The sequence below is a fragment of the Uranotaenia lowii genome, chromosome 3 (assembly GCF_029784155.1).
Source record: "Uranotaenia lowii strain MFRU-FL chromosome 3, ASM2978415v1, whole genome shotgun sequence".
Lineage (NCBI taxonomy): Eukaryota > Metazoa > Arthropoda > Insecta > Diptera > Culicidae > Uranotaenia > Uranotaenia lowii.
In genome coordinates this window covers 27,690,134-27,704,771 of record NC_073693.1, presented here as the reverse complement: position 1 = coordinate 27,704,771, position 14,638 = coordinate 27,690,134, and the positions used below count along the sequence as shown (strand labels likewise).

Here is a 14,638-nt window from a genome sequence, read left to right as displayed (position 1 = left end):
TTTAATATTTCCCTTTTAATATGGTATAACAGCACATTTTTTCAAATGCAAAATAAAATTAAGCAAACTTTCTACTGAATGTAAAATTCAAACGGTGAATAGCTAGAGATATGAGAAAGACAACATTCTACTTTCGGAAACTTAAAGATCGGATAAGTAAATCAAATGTTTTTAGATTCTCGTTATGAATTATATTTGCTACATTTATAAGGAGTATATTCGAAAAAATGCAACACTTTGTTTCGTGAATAACTTTTGAATGCAGGGATGGAAATTGATGAAATTTTTCAGTGAGGCTACTGAGTAACGTAATATGTACGGGCACAAAATTCGGTGATAAAATTCGGTTATTCATTGAAAAAAATTTATTGGGCCGGATCGAGAAAAATACATATAAGTCCCAGAAGAAGATAAAAAAAAACAGCTGAACAGCAAAACGAGCTCTTTAGCATTCTCCTGCAGGTTTACAACCAGAAACTTTTCGTTGACATGTCTCGCCTGGATTGAAAAATGGAAAAAAAAATTAATGTCTAGTACTTGAGGAGGCTAACTTTCTGTGAAAACTTCAAATAACTAAATCTTTCAAAAGGATTTCGATGAGTGACAAAAATACAAAGAGGATTGCCTTCAAATGCGATCGTTCTCCCTGCAAAGCTCTTCAAAAGGTTCCACAAAGTTTATATTATGTTAAAGTTGGGACTGGAAATTGTTGTTTTGGTGCCGAAGGAGGACTATCGGCTAAATTTGTTATAACTTCGACCAAATTCAAGATTCAGGAAGATATAGGTTGAGAAAAAAAACGTACTAAAAAAAGCCTTGATTTAAAAAAAAAAGGTGGCTCATGGTATGCATTATGCATTATGCGCACGTGTTGCCCAAAAATTAAAGTCGAACAAATTCTTAATTGATCGCTATCTCAAAAATCACTAAATAGAACATCACCAAAAATTGCAAATGTAAACTTTACATTACCAGGTAACTTCACTGAAAATTTCATCAATTTACATTATTGCATTCAAAAGTTATTCACAATAAAAAGTGTTGCCTTTTTTCTAATACACTCCTTATGTGGAAGAAGTAGATAAATGTTTCGTCATATTGAATTGCAACTCAGCAAATAGAATATTTCCTGAGACAGATTGTGGTCAGGTAACTTTTTGTTTTTGTTATGAAAAATGTAAATACCAACTGGTCGGCATTTTGATCTTTGATGATAAGCACTGTTCAATGCTTTCTTTTAAAAACTTCTTCAATTAAAAGCATATTAACATACCTTCATGTCTTACCTTGTTATAAATTTACAATTAGTTAAATAGAGAATTTAAATTCTCCTCACCAAGGTGCGCTTGCAAAACCACTACAATTGCATTGCCAATATGATTTCGTTACTATCTGGTAATTGAACATGCGTAATGTTATCGTTACCTATCATGGTATACCATGATTTGCCCAGAAAATGTAAACATGAGAAATCAGCTGTATACCAATTTTAGCACCATTTTAAATTTTGGAATCGGCTAAAAAGTATATACTTTTTTTGCAGACTCTCATTAATTGAGAAGAATAAACCCCATGTCAAAGCACATGTCAATTGCTACAAAACACCACATTTTTCTTAAAAAATTTCATTAAATAAATCAAATTTCTTCACATTTTCGTAGATGATGGAAAGAATTAAAGAAACATGAGCTATCAAAGAACGAAAGAACATAAGCCGTAAATATCATGAATTTTTCGAAAAAGATACAACGGCTCACCGATAGGACTTGAACCTGCAATCTCCGCTTCAGTACAACGGCGCGTTAGCCAATTTCACCACGGTGAACGTGATGAAACCGGCGAACCCGAGCAAGCGAGCTCTGCCGATCAACTGCTGGACCTTCTATCGAAAAAACACAATGTATATCTCGCATGTGATCTTCCCCGCAATTGATCTCTCTTGTTTCTCTAACCCCACCCATCGACTCGGGATTTTAGCCGAGCGAGCACATGGTCGATATTGATAAGACGCTATAAAACGCAAGCAAGCAATTAAATTATATTACTTGTATAGATAAGACGCAATAAGATAGCAAGCAAGCAATAAAATTCTATTAGGGGAGATGAGGGTATAACGACCGCCCGGGGCATCATTATGAGGATTACTTTCGTTCTTCCAATCGTTTTAATTTTTCAGCAAATAAGAAATCTCCTCATTATCTTTACAGAAATATTTAGAAAAAACCAACTAGGTTCTCAAGTGACGAAAATATTAAAATTTTTAAGCACCAGAAAATATGCTCTTCTGATCGTTAAATCATCTTGATCCATAATGTACGCACTGCAATATGATGTACATATTGTTTCTTAACTTTGACCACTATTAAATTTTTAATTTTTCACTATAATAAATTTAAAAACGCGTTTTTACCTGAACTTGTTGACTCGGGGCGAACAGAACACTTTTGTTCGGGGCAAGATTAGCGTTTTCTGCCGTAGAATCTAGCAGCGAATTCAACTTGATGACCTGTTTCGTACTACCTATAGTCTTATCTAAGTTTATGGCATTTCGGCAAATTGAAATTCTAGTTAGAGAGCAATTAAGACAGAAATGAAAATTGATAGGTGGAAAGGTCAAAGCTAGAGCGCTTTGGGTAGAAGAAACGAATAGATGATGAAAATGTGAGCATGGCATTGTGTTATCGACACAATGCCCTGCAATTTATACTACCTATAGTATAAATTTTTCACCAAAATAGAAATATCTTTTTCATCTTTACAGAAATATTAAACAATAACCAGCTAGGTTCTCAAGTGACGAACATATAATAATTTTTGAGTTCCACCAAATAAGCATTTATGACCTTCAAATCATCTTGATCTGAAATGTACGCACTGCAACATGATCTACACATTGTTTCTCAATTTTCAACATCATTAAATTTTTGATTTTTCACTTTAATAAATTTTGAAACGCTTTTTTACTGTAATTTGTTCACTAGAGGCGAACAGAGCACTTTCAATGAAGGCATATTGAGCATTTTCTGCCGTATAATCTAGCAGCGAATTCAACTCGATGAAGTCAACTGAATAATAGAGCTACAGCTTGACTTGTTTCGTCTGTTGATTTGGCCTATTGGTAAGGTGTCGGAGAGGTAATCAGTAGACTCGAGTTCGATTCCTGTTCGAAGGGATTTTGTTTTGCACATACCATTCATGATTGATTTTTTTTATTGTTACATTATACGGCTAATAGCATCAATAGCGACAAACAGACCTAGATTATTTTGTTATTGCTTTGTTTGATGAATCTACGCCTCACCGTTTAGTACAATCATGATCATGCAATGCTGGTAAACGGTGGATAATGTGCAACACGAGACCCCATAGTGGTCATATCACCTCTTATTCACAACTCCTATCTCTACCTCCCCGTGGTACCGGCTGGGATGCGAGTAACCTAAGCGGAGATCGGGTACCCAACCCCGGTGGATGCTTTGGTCGCATGCAGACTGAGAAGGTGGCCGCACGCGTCTGTTCCCCAGGTCAGGGGGGCGTGCAACAACAACCGAGCGTCTGTTCTCCTGGTCAGGGGCGGCTCAAACAGCGTCTGTCTTGCAGCAAGCGGCTGAATTTATGAAATGCAGCTCCCGCCAGCTAAGTCCAAGATGGCAGCCCCATCGCGGGATAGGAACTTTAGGCTAACAACCTACTGCTCCTGATATCGAATATTGTTACGGAAACTGAGAGAAGAAATAACCGAACTGGAACTTTGGCAACGACTTTTAGCATGAAAACACGGACTAGAATTGGAACTTGGAATGTTTTGACCCTTGCCCAGCCAGGTAAGCTGGCTCAACTTGCTAGAGAAGCTAGCCGCCTCAAGCTAGAGATATTGGGACTGAGTGAAGTCCGTTGGCCTAACACTGGAGAACACAAGACACAGTCTGGGCAAGTACTGCTTTACTCTGGCATATGAGGAGAACACGCTACTCGGGAACGAGGAGTTGGTTTCCTGTTAAGCCCGCAAGCCCATGCGGCTCTGATGGGAACCGATGGGAACCGATAAACGAAAGAATATCGTAGCCAGATTCAGAACACGGGTTAGAAACTTTACAATGGTCCAGTGTTTTGCGCCAACTGACGTTGCCGATTTGCAGGAGAAAGAGCAGTTCTACAGTCAATTGAACAGCGTGATTAAGAGAATTCCGAAGGGTGAAATCCACTTAGGCGACTTCAACGCAAAGATTGGCTCCGATAATCACCGCATCATGGGGCGCCATGGCCTAGGCCAGATGAGCGAAAACGGAGAGCTGTTTGTAGAATTTTGTGGCAACAACAACATGGTGATCGGTGGATCGCTTTTCCCCCATCGACCAGCACATAAGGTCACTTGGATATCCCGAGATGGCCGAACAGAAAATCAAATTTACCACATCTGTACCAGCCGAAAATGGAGAAGGGTCCTTCTTGATGTCCGCAACAAACATAGTGCAGACATTGCATCTGACCATCACCTCGTCCTTGGCGAGATACGACTGAGAGTTGCGCGTGTCCAACGGCGCGAGGAGAAAGTCGGGTGTCGATACGACGTCCGCCGGTTGGAGAATCCAGAGATGAAAAGGGCATACGTTGAACAGCTAGAATCCCAAGCCTCGGAGCTGCCGACAGACGGAACAGTCGAAGAACAGTGGTGTGGAATCAAGAATGCCTTTATCACGACGAGCCATGGTACTCTCGGTAAAGTTTGTGGAAGACGAAGTGAATGGATGTCGGATGAAACCTGGAGGATGATCGATGATCGGAGAAAGGCGAAAGTCGGAATTGAGCAGGCATGTACCGGGTCAGCCAAAGCAGCCGCCCGCTTACGATATGCGGAGCTGGAAAAGGCAGTTAAACGAGCTTGTAGATGAGACAAGAGAGCCTGGACAAACTCCCTAGCCGCAGAGGGAGAAAGAGCCGCCGCCATTGGAGATATTCGATTATTATATGATACTTCTCGCCGCCTTAGTGGTGCAAGGACTAATGCAAGAATGCCGCTGAAAGACCGAGCAGGTCAGCTGCTGACAGATCGAACAGATCAGCCGAGGATTGCCGTGGAATCCTTCAACCATGGAGCAACTGAACGACCTTGACCTGGCAGACGATATTGTTTTGCTCGCCCAAACACAACAAGACATGCAGAGCAAACTCGACGACCTCACCGAAAGCTCCAAGGCAGCGGGTCTCAAAACCAATGTCGGAAAGACCAAGTCGATGAAAATCAACACAGAAAATCGTTCCAATTTCGTGGTAGCTGGACAACAGGTTGAGACAGTGGAGTGCTTCCAGTATCTTGGTAGCCAGATTACGCCTGATGGTGAAGAGGAAGGACATCGAAACCCGGATCAGAAAAGCCCGATTTACGTTTGCGAGTCTCCGAAACCTCTGGCGCTCACGCCAGATCTCTCTACGAACTAAGATCCGAATCTTCAACTCAAACGTCAAATCCGTATTGCTGTACGGGTGTGAAACTTGGTGCACATATGCGGTGACGACGCGAAAACTGCAAGTTTTTGTGAATCGCTGCCTGCGGAACATCATCCGCGCTTGGGGGCCACTGGATCTCAAACGTTGAACTTCATCGCCGGTGTCATCAAAAGGCGCTAGAAATCGAGATTCGGGAACGTAAGTGGAGATGGATTGGGAACACGCTGCGCAGAGATGAAAACGAGATTTGCAGAGAGGCGCTTGACTGGAATCCAGATGGGCATCGAAGAAGAGGCAGGCCCAAAAGCTCGTGGCGGCGAAGTCTAGCCGCTGAAATCCGCACAGTTGACGAAAACCTTGGCTGGCAGCAAGTGAAGACGCTGGCTCCGGATCGCCAGCAGTGGAGATCTTTTATCTCAGCCCTATGCGTCGGTCAATCGGCGCTGGACCCTTAGGTAGGTAGGATGGTCATGAATTATAAATGAAAAAAAAATCACCTCGACCAGGAATCGAACTCGAGCCTATTGATTACCTCTCCGACATCTAACCAATAGGCCAAATTGTCAGACGATACAAGTTAAACTGTAGCTCTATTACTCAGTTGACTTCATCGAGTCGAATTCGCTGCTAGTTTCCCCGGCATAAAACGCTCATTATGCCTTCATCAATGGTGCTCATACTGCCTCGGGGGGGTTCCTCATTATGCCTCTACAGTGACCGGTTTTCAGCTTTCGGCAAAAAATTTTAAAATGCATTTTAAAACGTTTTTATCTACTTTTTCAAGTTTCATCCAATTATGCCATAGACTTTTTGAGTGTCTGAACACAAAACAATGATGTAATTCACATATTACAGCTGTTCTCTATGGTTAAATAAGCGTTTTCCTTAAGGGGGCCATTATGCCCTTATCTCCCCTGTAGGTCTCTTTGCGCTTTCTCGATGAATTTTGTAATAACCTACGTTAGTTTCAGAAAACCAAATAATAGAAGAATTCACCGATAAACACATTATAATAAGAACGAAAAAATTTGTATGCGAAACTTGAATTTCCATACAGAATCAGTGCTTCTAAATGAGTAAAAATCAAAAAAAAATGATTGCAATCAGCTTCCGGAACCATTATTCAGCCAATATTTATAGAACATAAAGTGCATGTGAATAAGTAAAGAGAGCTTGTTTTGCGCTTCTAAGAATCTACCATTGACAACAAATAATCACTCGGAACACTCAACTTAATCAATAGTTTCCTTGACAAAACCAGGCGAAAAGTCAAGCGTCAAGCGACAGCGAGTCAAGTGGAAATCCAACATCTTAAAGAACCGTATCTGACTGGTTTAGTTTTGTTCGAATCGTTTGACGTCTTGGGGTGTTTTTTCAATAGTCTGTGGATTATTGTCACGACTATTAGAAAAAACATTGAAAGCTGTGCTGAAGAAAGAAAACATAAATTTTGTGAATCGATGTGATTAAGCCATCCAGCAGACAGCGAAGTCGAATGTGCTCAGTCAGTTGATTTTAGAGGGGAAAAATCTGTAGCTAATTGAGCCCAACTGATTTCATGCTTAGCACCTGTAAGTAATAATATAAATGATAATTGTCATTAAAAATTTCCCAAAAACAATTCAACGTTAAAAAAAATCCTTCATGAAAAATAGAAAATACTTGAAATGCATCTGTTGGCAAACGAAAAGAACAGACGAATTAAGGGGGGGGTAGGGTCTAACACTAAAAAAAAATCGATTTTTTTATTTTTTTATTTTCTTATTGTAAAACATTTCAAGAATGTTGTGTCAAATTTTCAAGTCAATTGAAGCAAAACTGTAGAAGTTATAGGCCTTTATCTCCTCCTATCTAATACTGCAAGAAAGCAAGAGCAGAAACTTCAAACGCGTTTTTCTCGAAAGCACATTTTTAAAGTCCGTGGACATCGTCATTTGAAAACTACTTATCCGATTCTTTTCAAATTTGGAACATATTTTCTACATATAAAATACCAGACCCCAACGTTTTTCTTTTTTGATTTTTTTACTTTGGGGAGATTTTACAGGTGAAAAATGGCGGATTTTTTCGTGAAAAATCGTAGTTTTTACTTCAAACAGCCACAAAAATTTTATAAATTTTTTTTAAGTTAAATAAAAACGTTGGGGTCTAGAAAAACATCTATTAAAAATATTTTGCTCTGATTTTTTGACTTCAGATGATTCTGTGCTGAGATACAGTGTCCACCGCAAATCCTGTTTTCTAAAAGGCATCCTCGAAAATGCTCCGTCACCGGCTCATTTTTCAATATTTTTCTACGAAAAAATTACTAAATGTTCTTTTAACGATGCTTTGTATAATGCAAAAAATTTGAATACATTTAATTGAACGATAGCTCTAGAAAAAAATCGTGAAAATGGTGTTTTTTTATACCCGTTAGACCCTACCCCCCCCTTAAGAAATAAATTACCTAGGCCTACAGCACAATTTTTCAAATGGTAAATAAAACTAAGCAAACTTTCTATTGAGTGAATAACTAGAGATGTAATAAAAGATTGACATAACTCATCGATCCGTTTTCCTACCTTCGGAAACTTAAAGGTGGGATTAGTAAACAAAAAAATTTTTTTTTAATTTTCGTTGTGAATGATACATTTTTACTATATTTATATGTGGAAGAAGTAGATACATGTTTCATCATATTGAACTGCCACTCGGCGAATCACTATCTATGTGTACACTCGTGGGGCTGATATTCAAGATCTAGACATACTTCACCCATCGGCACTTGAAATCTAAGCATGTTTAGGTTGTCATTCAACTCATTGCCTGACCAAGGATCAGAAGTGATACGGTATTTTCGGTTGAACTATTACTAAGACAGCTACTCGTTTCGAAGTAGGGCATCTTATAAATGCATAATAAACTTAAATCTTTTGAATTTTGCATTAAATTCATCAGCTTCCCAGAAATATTTAAACAATTAGAATAGATGCATACCAACATATTTAAACAAGCATTTTAGTTAGATTTTCTGTTTTGAGCTGCTTTGTAACAAATGTTACATATTTAATTTGTTAGTGCTCTATTGTATTATGCAAAGTAATTTCTTAGAAAGAATATTCTCAAATTTTTGTGAATTCAAATAAATTGATCCAAGAGGAACAAATTGATGGCATATGATGAAAATGCATTCGGATAAAATCAAACTCGGTGATTTTCAACACAAATTTAAGTTTTTTAAGAATGGTGCTAATAAACTCCACTTATAAGCTCCTTATTTAAAAAAAAACGCCTGTAGCAATAGAAAGGGTCACCCACAGGAAGTTCTTGAGATAAATTATAAACCTCCGAGTTTTGAATAGTTCCTAACGGATTCTTAGCGAACACCTGTTTGGCAAGACAGTTGTCCATGGGCAAGGTTTTCGAAATTCAAATTAAGCTAAAAAAAAATTACAATACCAAAAATTAACAATAAAAAAGGAAAGCAATTTCAAACACTGTATTGCACTTATTAAAAAAAATGGACTGATAAAAAATCAAAGTTTTCAAATCATATTACAATGACAGTTTGAAATTTTCGGTAAGTAATTTGATCATTTTGAAAAGATTTTCTTCATTCAGAACAAGAAATTTGTATTGAAAGAATTTCTAAGGTAATTTTAAATAAACGTTTCCAAAACACAGTTTGAAAAAGAAATCTGAATTCTTAAAATAAATGTAAAATCAGGCGAAAAACTAACCATGATTAGTTGTAAGGTGAATGATAATATTTGTTAATTTTTGTTCATCTTAGTAAAAATTCTTTTCTTCATTTTCAACTGAAAGGTTGATTTTAAAATTCTGCTAAAGTATTTTGAATTTGAACAAAAAATATTCAATCGCGATTAATAATGTGAATTTTGGCCTTTGGGTAACTGAAAAAAACTATTTTGAACTATGAAGAATTTATTCAATGATTGATGGTTTAATTTAATTTGATAAAAATGTATATATTTATTATCATTTGAAAAGTGCCAGTGAAAGAAGTCAGAGATAAAACCTATTTATATAAAAATCTCCCAGGGATCAAAATAAATTACTTAAAAAGTTCAAAACTTTATATTCAATTATACTTACAAGGAAATGTTGAAAAATCGAAAATTTCGTGAATGATCAACTGATAAAAAATTAAAAATAAGAAAGTTTAAACTATTTTTTTTATAAAAATTAAGATTTAAGGGCTCATGTGTCAAGTATCTACACAAAAATTAAGAATTTCAAAATAAAGATAACTTTGTTAAAATTATTATTAAATAGCTTGACTAAAAAATTCGGCTAGTTAATAGAAGAATTGAAAAAAACGGACTCAAGGCAACAGGATTTTGGTGCTTATTTTTTAATGATTGATTTGGTAGATTTTAACTTACTGAACTCGAATTTTTTTATCAAATTTGGTCGAATACTTTTTGTTTCGGTGCAAAGGAGTTTTGAAATGAATCAGTTTCAAGTAAAATAAAAAATTTATAACTGATTAACTAACAATCACATATATGGAAAAATCTTATGCTGATTCTTCATCCAATTCAGGGATTATAAAATGATGCATGAGCTAAAAAAAGCAAAATCCAACAATTTAAAAAAAAATTAAAGATAACATTAAAAGTATTTTTGATATTACTGCAGAAAGTGTAAACAAAATGTTAATTCTCAACTTTATATTTTTCCACAATTTGAACTGTTCTAATACCTTTGAAATTCAAGTGCTCCAATTATGTTCAGTTATGCTTTGATTTAGATTTGAATTACTCGAAATGTCAATGTAAAAGTCAAAAAGAAATCGAGAGCAAAGAAGTAAGACTCTCTTCCGTTCCAACCATCCTACCATACGGACGTAATAAAAAGTTTCCTAAACATCGTGGTTTACTTAAAATAAAAGTAGTCAGTTTTTTGTACAATAAAATTCGGTTTTTGATTAAAGCAAGTGGTCGGAGTTTTTAATAAGTTTTCCGGAAAGGCGATTCCACAACTAGACGTATCATAATTTGGTGCCGTGACCAGGATTGGTCCCCAAAAACCGACGGAACATAACTCAGGATCCATAACCACACTTGGACCATCGGAACAATTCCCCAGGATTTTTATAATTTACAAGGCCTGTTTTATTACGGGTACATGTGAGTACCTTTCCAACAAATTCCCGACATTTTTGCGGTGCTTCCTGTGTTCCCTTAATTACTTTCCCAGAGAAACTGACATCGGACAAGGTCGATATAGGATCGATCTAGTGCTACCACGTGTCTCCAATACCAAGTGATTATCCTGATTTGGATAGATTTCCTGCTTTCTACGGTACCCCGGCGTATGAAAGAATTGGTTTCCCATAAGGCTGTGGACGGACAACAATTTTGGCGGGTTTTCCAAAAAACATAACCTCATTGCCAAACTCAACAATTTTCCGTGATATTTATCACATTCCTGGTTCCTGGTTCCGGATTATTATAAAAATACAAGGCCTGTCTTTGGTCAGGCACAGGTGAGTGTCTGTCCAATAATTTACACCGTTAGCAAAAGGTGCTTCCTGGTTTTCCCATACCATTTTAGTGTTGCACGGTTCATCACGAGTCGACATGGCGACAACTGTGGAGAAGAGGCTAGCCAAAACGGAGCTGAAAAGGCGCAATATCATCGCATCGATTCAACGAATTGAGGATTTCCTGCACAACTTCGAACCGGAACGCGACGTGAACGAGCTACCTATACGGATTCACACTTTGGACCTGAAAATGGAGAGCTTCGAAGAGGTGCAAGCGGACTATGAAGGTATGGATGATTCTGATGCGTTTATTGCGGCTAATTCACTGCTCAGGGCTAAAATTGAAGAGCAATATTTCCGAACAAAGGGTGGATTGGTCTCGAAAGTTCCTCCAACAACCTCTAATTCCCCATCGCAACACACAACACAAATGGCGGTAAATATTCCTTCGGTAAAACTTCCCACAATCTCTCTCCCAACTTTCGATGGTGATCTGAACGACTGGCTCACGTTCCACGATTCCTTTAACTCCCTAATACATTCCTCCACTGAAATTCCGAGCATCCAAAAATTCCAATATTTACGCTCGGCACTAAAAGGCGACGCATTGGCTTTGGTAGAATCGCTTACAATAACTTCTGCCAATTATGTGGTGGCTTGGGAATCACTGCTGTCCAGGTATTCTAACAAATATCTCCTAAAGAAAAAACACCTGCAGGCTATAACATCATTTCCGAAGGTCATTTGCAAATCAACCTCAACACTACGAGCGGTGGTCGAAGATTTTCAACGTAACGTAAAAATCTTACAGCAGTTAGAAGAACCTACTATGCATTGGAGTAGTCTTCTTGTTCAACTTCTTCTTTATCGAGTTGATGATCAAACACAGAAGGACTGGGAGGAAGTAATTTCGGAGGGAAAGGAACCCAATTTTGAAAATTTAGTTGATTTTCTTACAAGATAAATACGCACCTTAGAATCGTTGGCAATATCTTCAGAACAGACGTCGGTAAAGCAATTGAAACCATTTCCACAAGAAAAAACTATAAAACACTCTCAAATCCCAACCACCTCCCGGGTTAACACTTTTTCCGCAACTGATGGTTTTCGTCCAGGATGCCTCGCATGCAAGCAGTTTCACCCATTGATCAAATGCCCAGTTTTCGAGAGGATGCATCTCAATGAAAAATTGAACCTGGTTAACCGATCCAAAATTTGCAGTAATTGCTTCAGGAGCGATCACTTTGTACGAAATTGTACCTCGAATTTTTCGTGTCGCCTTTGCCAAAAACGGCACCACACTTTGCTACATCCTGGATTCGAAACTCCCACAACCACAAATCAAAACTTCCACCCAAATCGGCAAGGGCCACAATATAATCCACCATCTGGTCGTTCGGAATCCCAAGTTAGCAGAAATCCCAACTCCAATTCAACGGTTTCCGCGCACCCCGCTACTGTTCCACCTGGCGTTGACGTAATGTTATCCACGGCCGTCGTCATTTTACTGGATGCTTTTGGCAAACGACATTTTGCGCGCGCACTTCTGGACTCCGGATCTCAATGCAATCTCATGAGTGAAAGGCTTTGTCATCAACTTCGACTCCCAAGAACTCCCATAGATGTACCTATTTTTGGTGTTGGTGAGTCACGAGTAGAAGTAGTTTGCTCTTCGACTACAAAACTACAAACTAGATTGGGCGATTTTGAGATTCCACTGGACTGTTTGGTACTCCGTAACCTCACTGCTAACATTCCTGCTGTGACAGCCACGCTATCAACTTGCACCATCCCAAAGCAAATTACGTTAGCAGATCCGAACTTCAATATTTCCCATGAAGTGGATTTGATTTTGGGCGCAGAACATTTCTTTGCATTCCTGAAAGGTGGCCGGATTCAATTGGAAAATTCATCTTTGATTCTAATTGAAAGTATTTTCGGATGGTTAATTTCTGGTAAAAATTCCAATCGCCATACAATACAAGCTATTTCCTGCAATATTTCCTCGCTAGAGTCAATAAATCGCTCCGTGCAAAAATTTTGGGCTATCGAAGAAGTGGATGCAGCGGTTCCAATGCCAAAGGATGATTTTTGCGAAAACTTTTTCCAACAAACTGTTACTAGGGATGACACAGGTCGATATGTAGTCCAATATCCGAAGAAAGAAGGTTTTTGTTCCATGATAGGAGAATCTTTTGAAAACGCCCGACGTCGATTTCTTTCTCCGTCCGAACCAAATACCACGAATTCATGCATGAATATTTGCGAATGGGGCATATGAGACAAATAAGCGAAAATGAACCTGAACCTCAGTGCACATTTTACCTTCCTCATCATGCGGTACTTAAAGAGTCGAGCACAACAACAAAACTTCGTTGTGTTTTCGACGCATCGGCAAAGACCAACTCTGGATTTTCCCTTAATGATGCCCTGGTTGTTGGACCTGTTATCCAGGACGATCTCGTCTGCCTTTTGATGAGATTCCGCACACACAAGTTCGCTCTACTGGCCGATATCGAAAAAATGTATCGCCAGGTCAATATCCACGAAAACGATCGGAACCTGCAGAGAATACTTTGGCGGTTTGACTCGCGAGAACCAATCTCAAAATTCGAACTCACTACCATCACCTACGGTTTGGCCCCATCCTCATTCCTTGCAACCCGAACCCTGCACCAGTTGGCTGCCGATGATGGTCACTCATATCCACGAGCTGCGGTGGCCCTGAAGGAAGATATGTACATGGACGATTTCATCAGTGGTGGAGCATCGATAGCAGAAGCAGTGCAGCTACGCGAGGAGATGGACGCTCTAACTTTAAAAGGGGGATTCCCATTACGTAAATGGTGTTCGAATGAACCGGCAGTTCTGGTGGGAGTTAATTCCGACAATTTGGCATCACAAATTCCACACACCTTTGATCCTGAGGAGTCGATTAAGACGTTAGGAATGTCTTGGGTTCCTTCTACAGACCAGTTTCGTTACGAGTTTAATCCGAATATCCATAATGGTTTCATAACTAAGAGGAGCATTCTTTCCACCATTGCGCGCCTGTACGATCCACTTGGCCTTATTGCACCCGTTGTAGTACGAGCCAAGATCCTGCTACAAAATTTATGGACAATTTCTATTGGTTGGGACGATGAAGTACCAGAACAAATTCAATCAAGGTGGACTAATTTTTTGAAAGATTTGCCTAATTTAGCTGATTTCCGAATTGATCGTTATGTTTTCCAAGAGGGAGAAATTGAATTGCATTGCTTTGCGGATGCATCCGAATCTGCATTTGGTGCATGCATTTATGCGAGAACTGTAAATCCGATGGGACATGTGAAAGTTTTGCTTATTGCAGCTAAGTCCAGAGTTGCCCCCTTGCAAAAACGTAGTTTGCCACAACTAGAGCTCTGCGCAGCACAAATTGCTGTTCAGCTGCTCTCCAAAGTCCACTCAGCTTTAAAAATCAATATCACCGATTCCTATTTTTGGTCCGACTCCACCGTGGTCTTATATTGGATCCGATCCCCTTCACATAAATGGAAAACATTCGTTGCCAATAGGGTGGCCGATATCCAAAAACAATCCAACCCATCGAACTGGAATCATGTTCCCGGGCACTGCAATCCTGCCGACCTAGTGTCTCGGGGGACATCTGTAAACCAACTACTGAACAGCAGCTTATGGTGTAATGGTCCTGAC

At 38.9% G+C, this 14,638-nt stretch overlaps 1 protein-coding gene across 3 annotated transcripts in view; it reads left to right on the top strand.

Annotated features, from left to right (window-relative positions):
• LOC129755576 (protein artichoke-like) overlaps positions 1-14,638 on the top strand; it is a 41,502-nt gene that overhangs the window by 13,141 nt on the left and 13,723 nt on the right. Inside the window, exon 1 of one of the 3 annotated variants that reach the window (XM_055752133.1) lies at positions 6,806-7,019. The exons of the other annotated variants lie outside the window; for them this stretch is intronic. The gene's annotated coding sequence lies outside the window, so the exon portion shown is untranslated. Of the gene's footprint in view, positions 1-6,805; positions 7,020-14,638 lie in introns of those variants that run through there. 3 annotated transcript variants of the gene reach the window in all.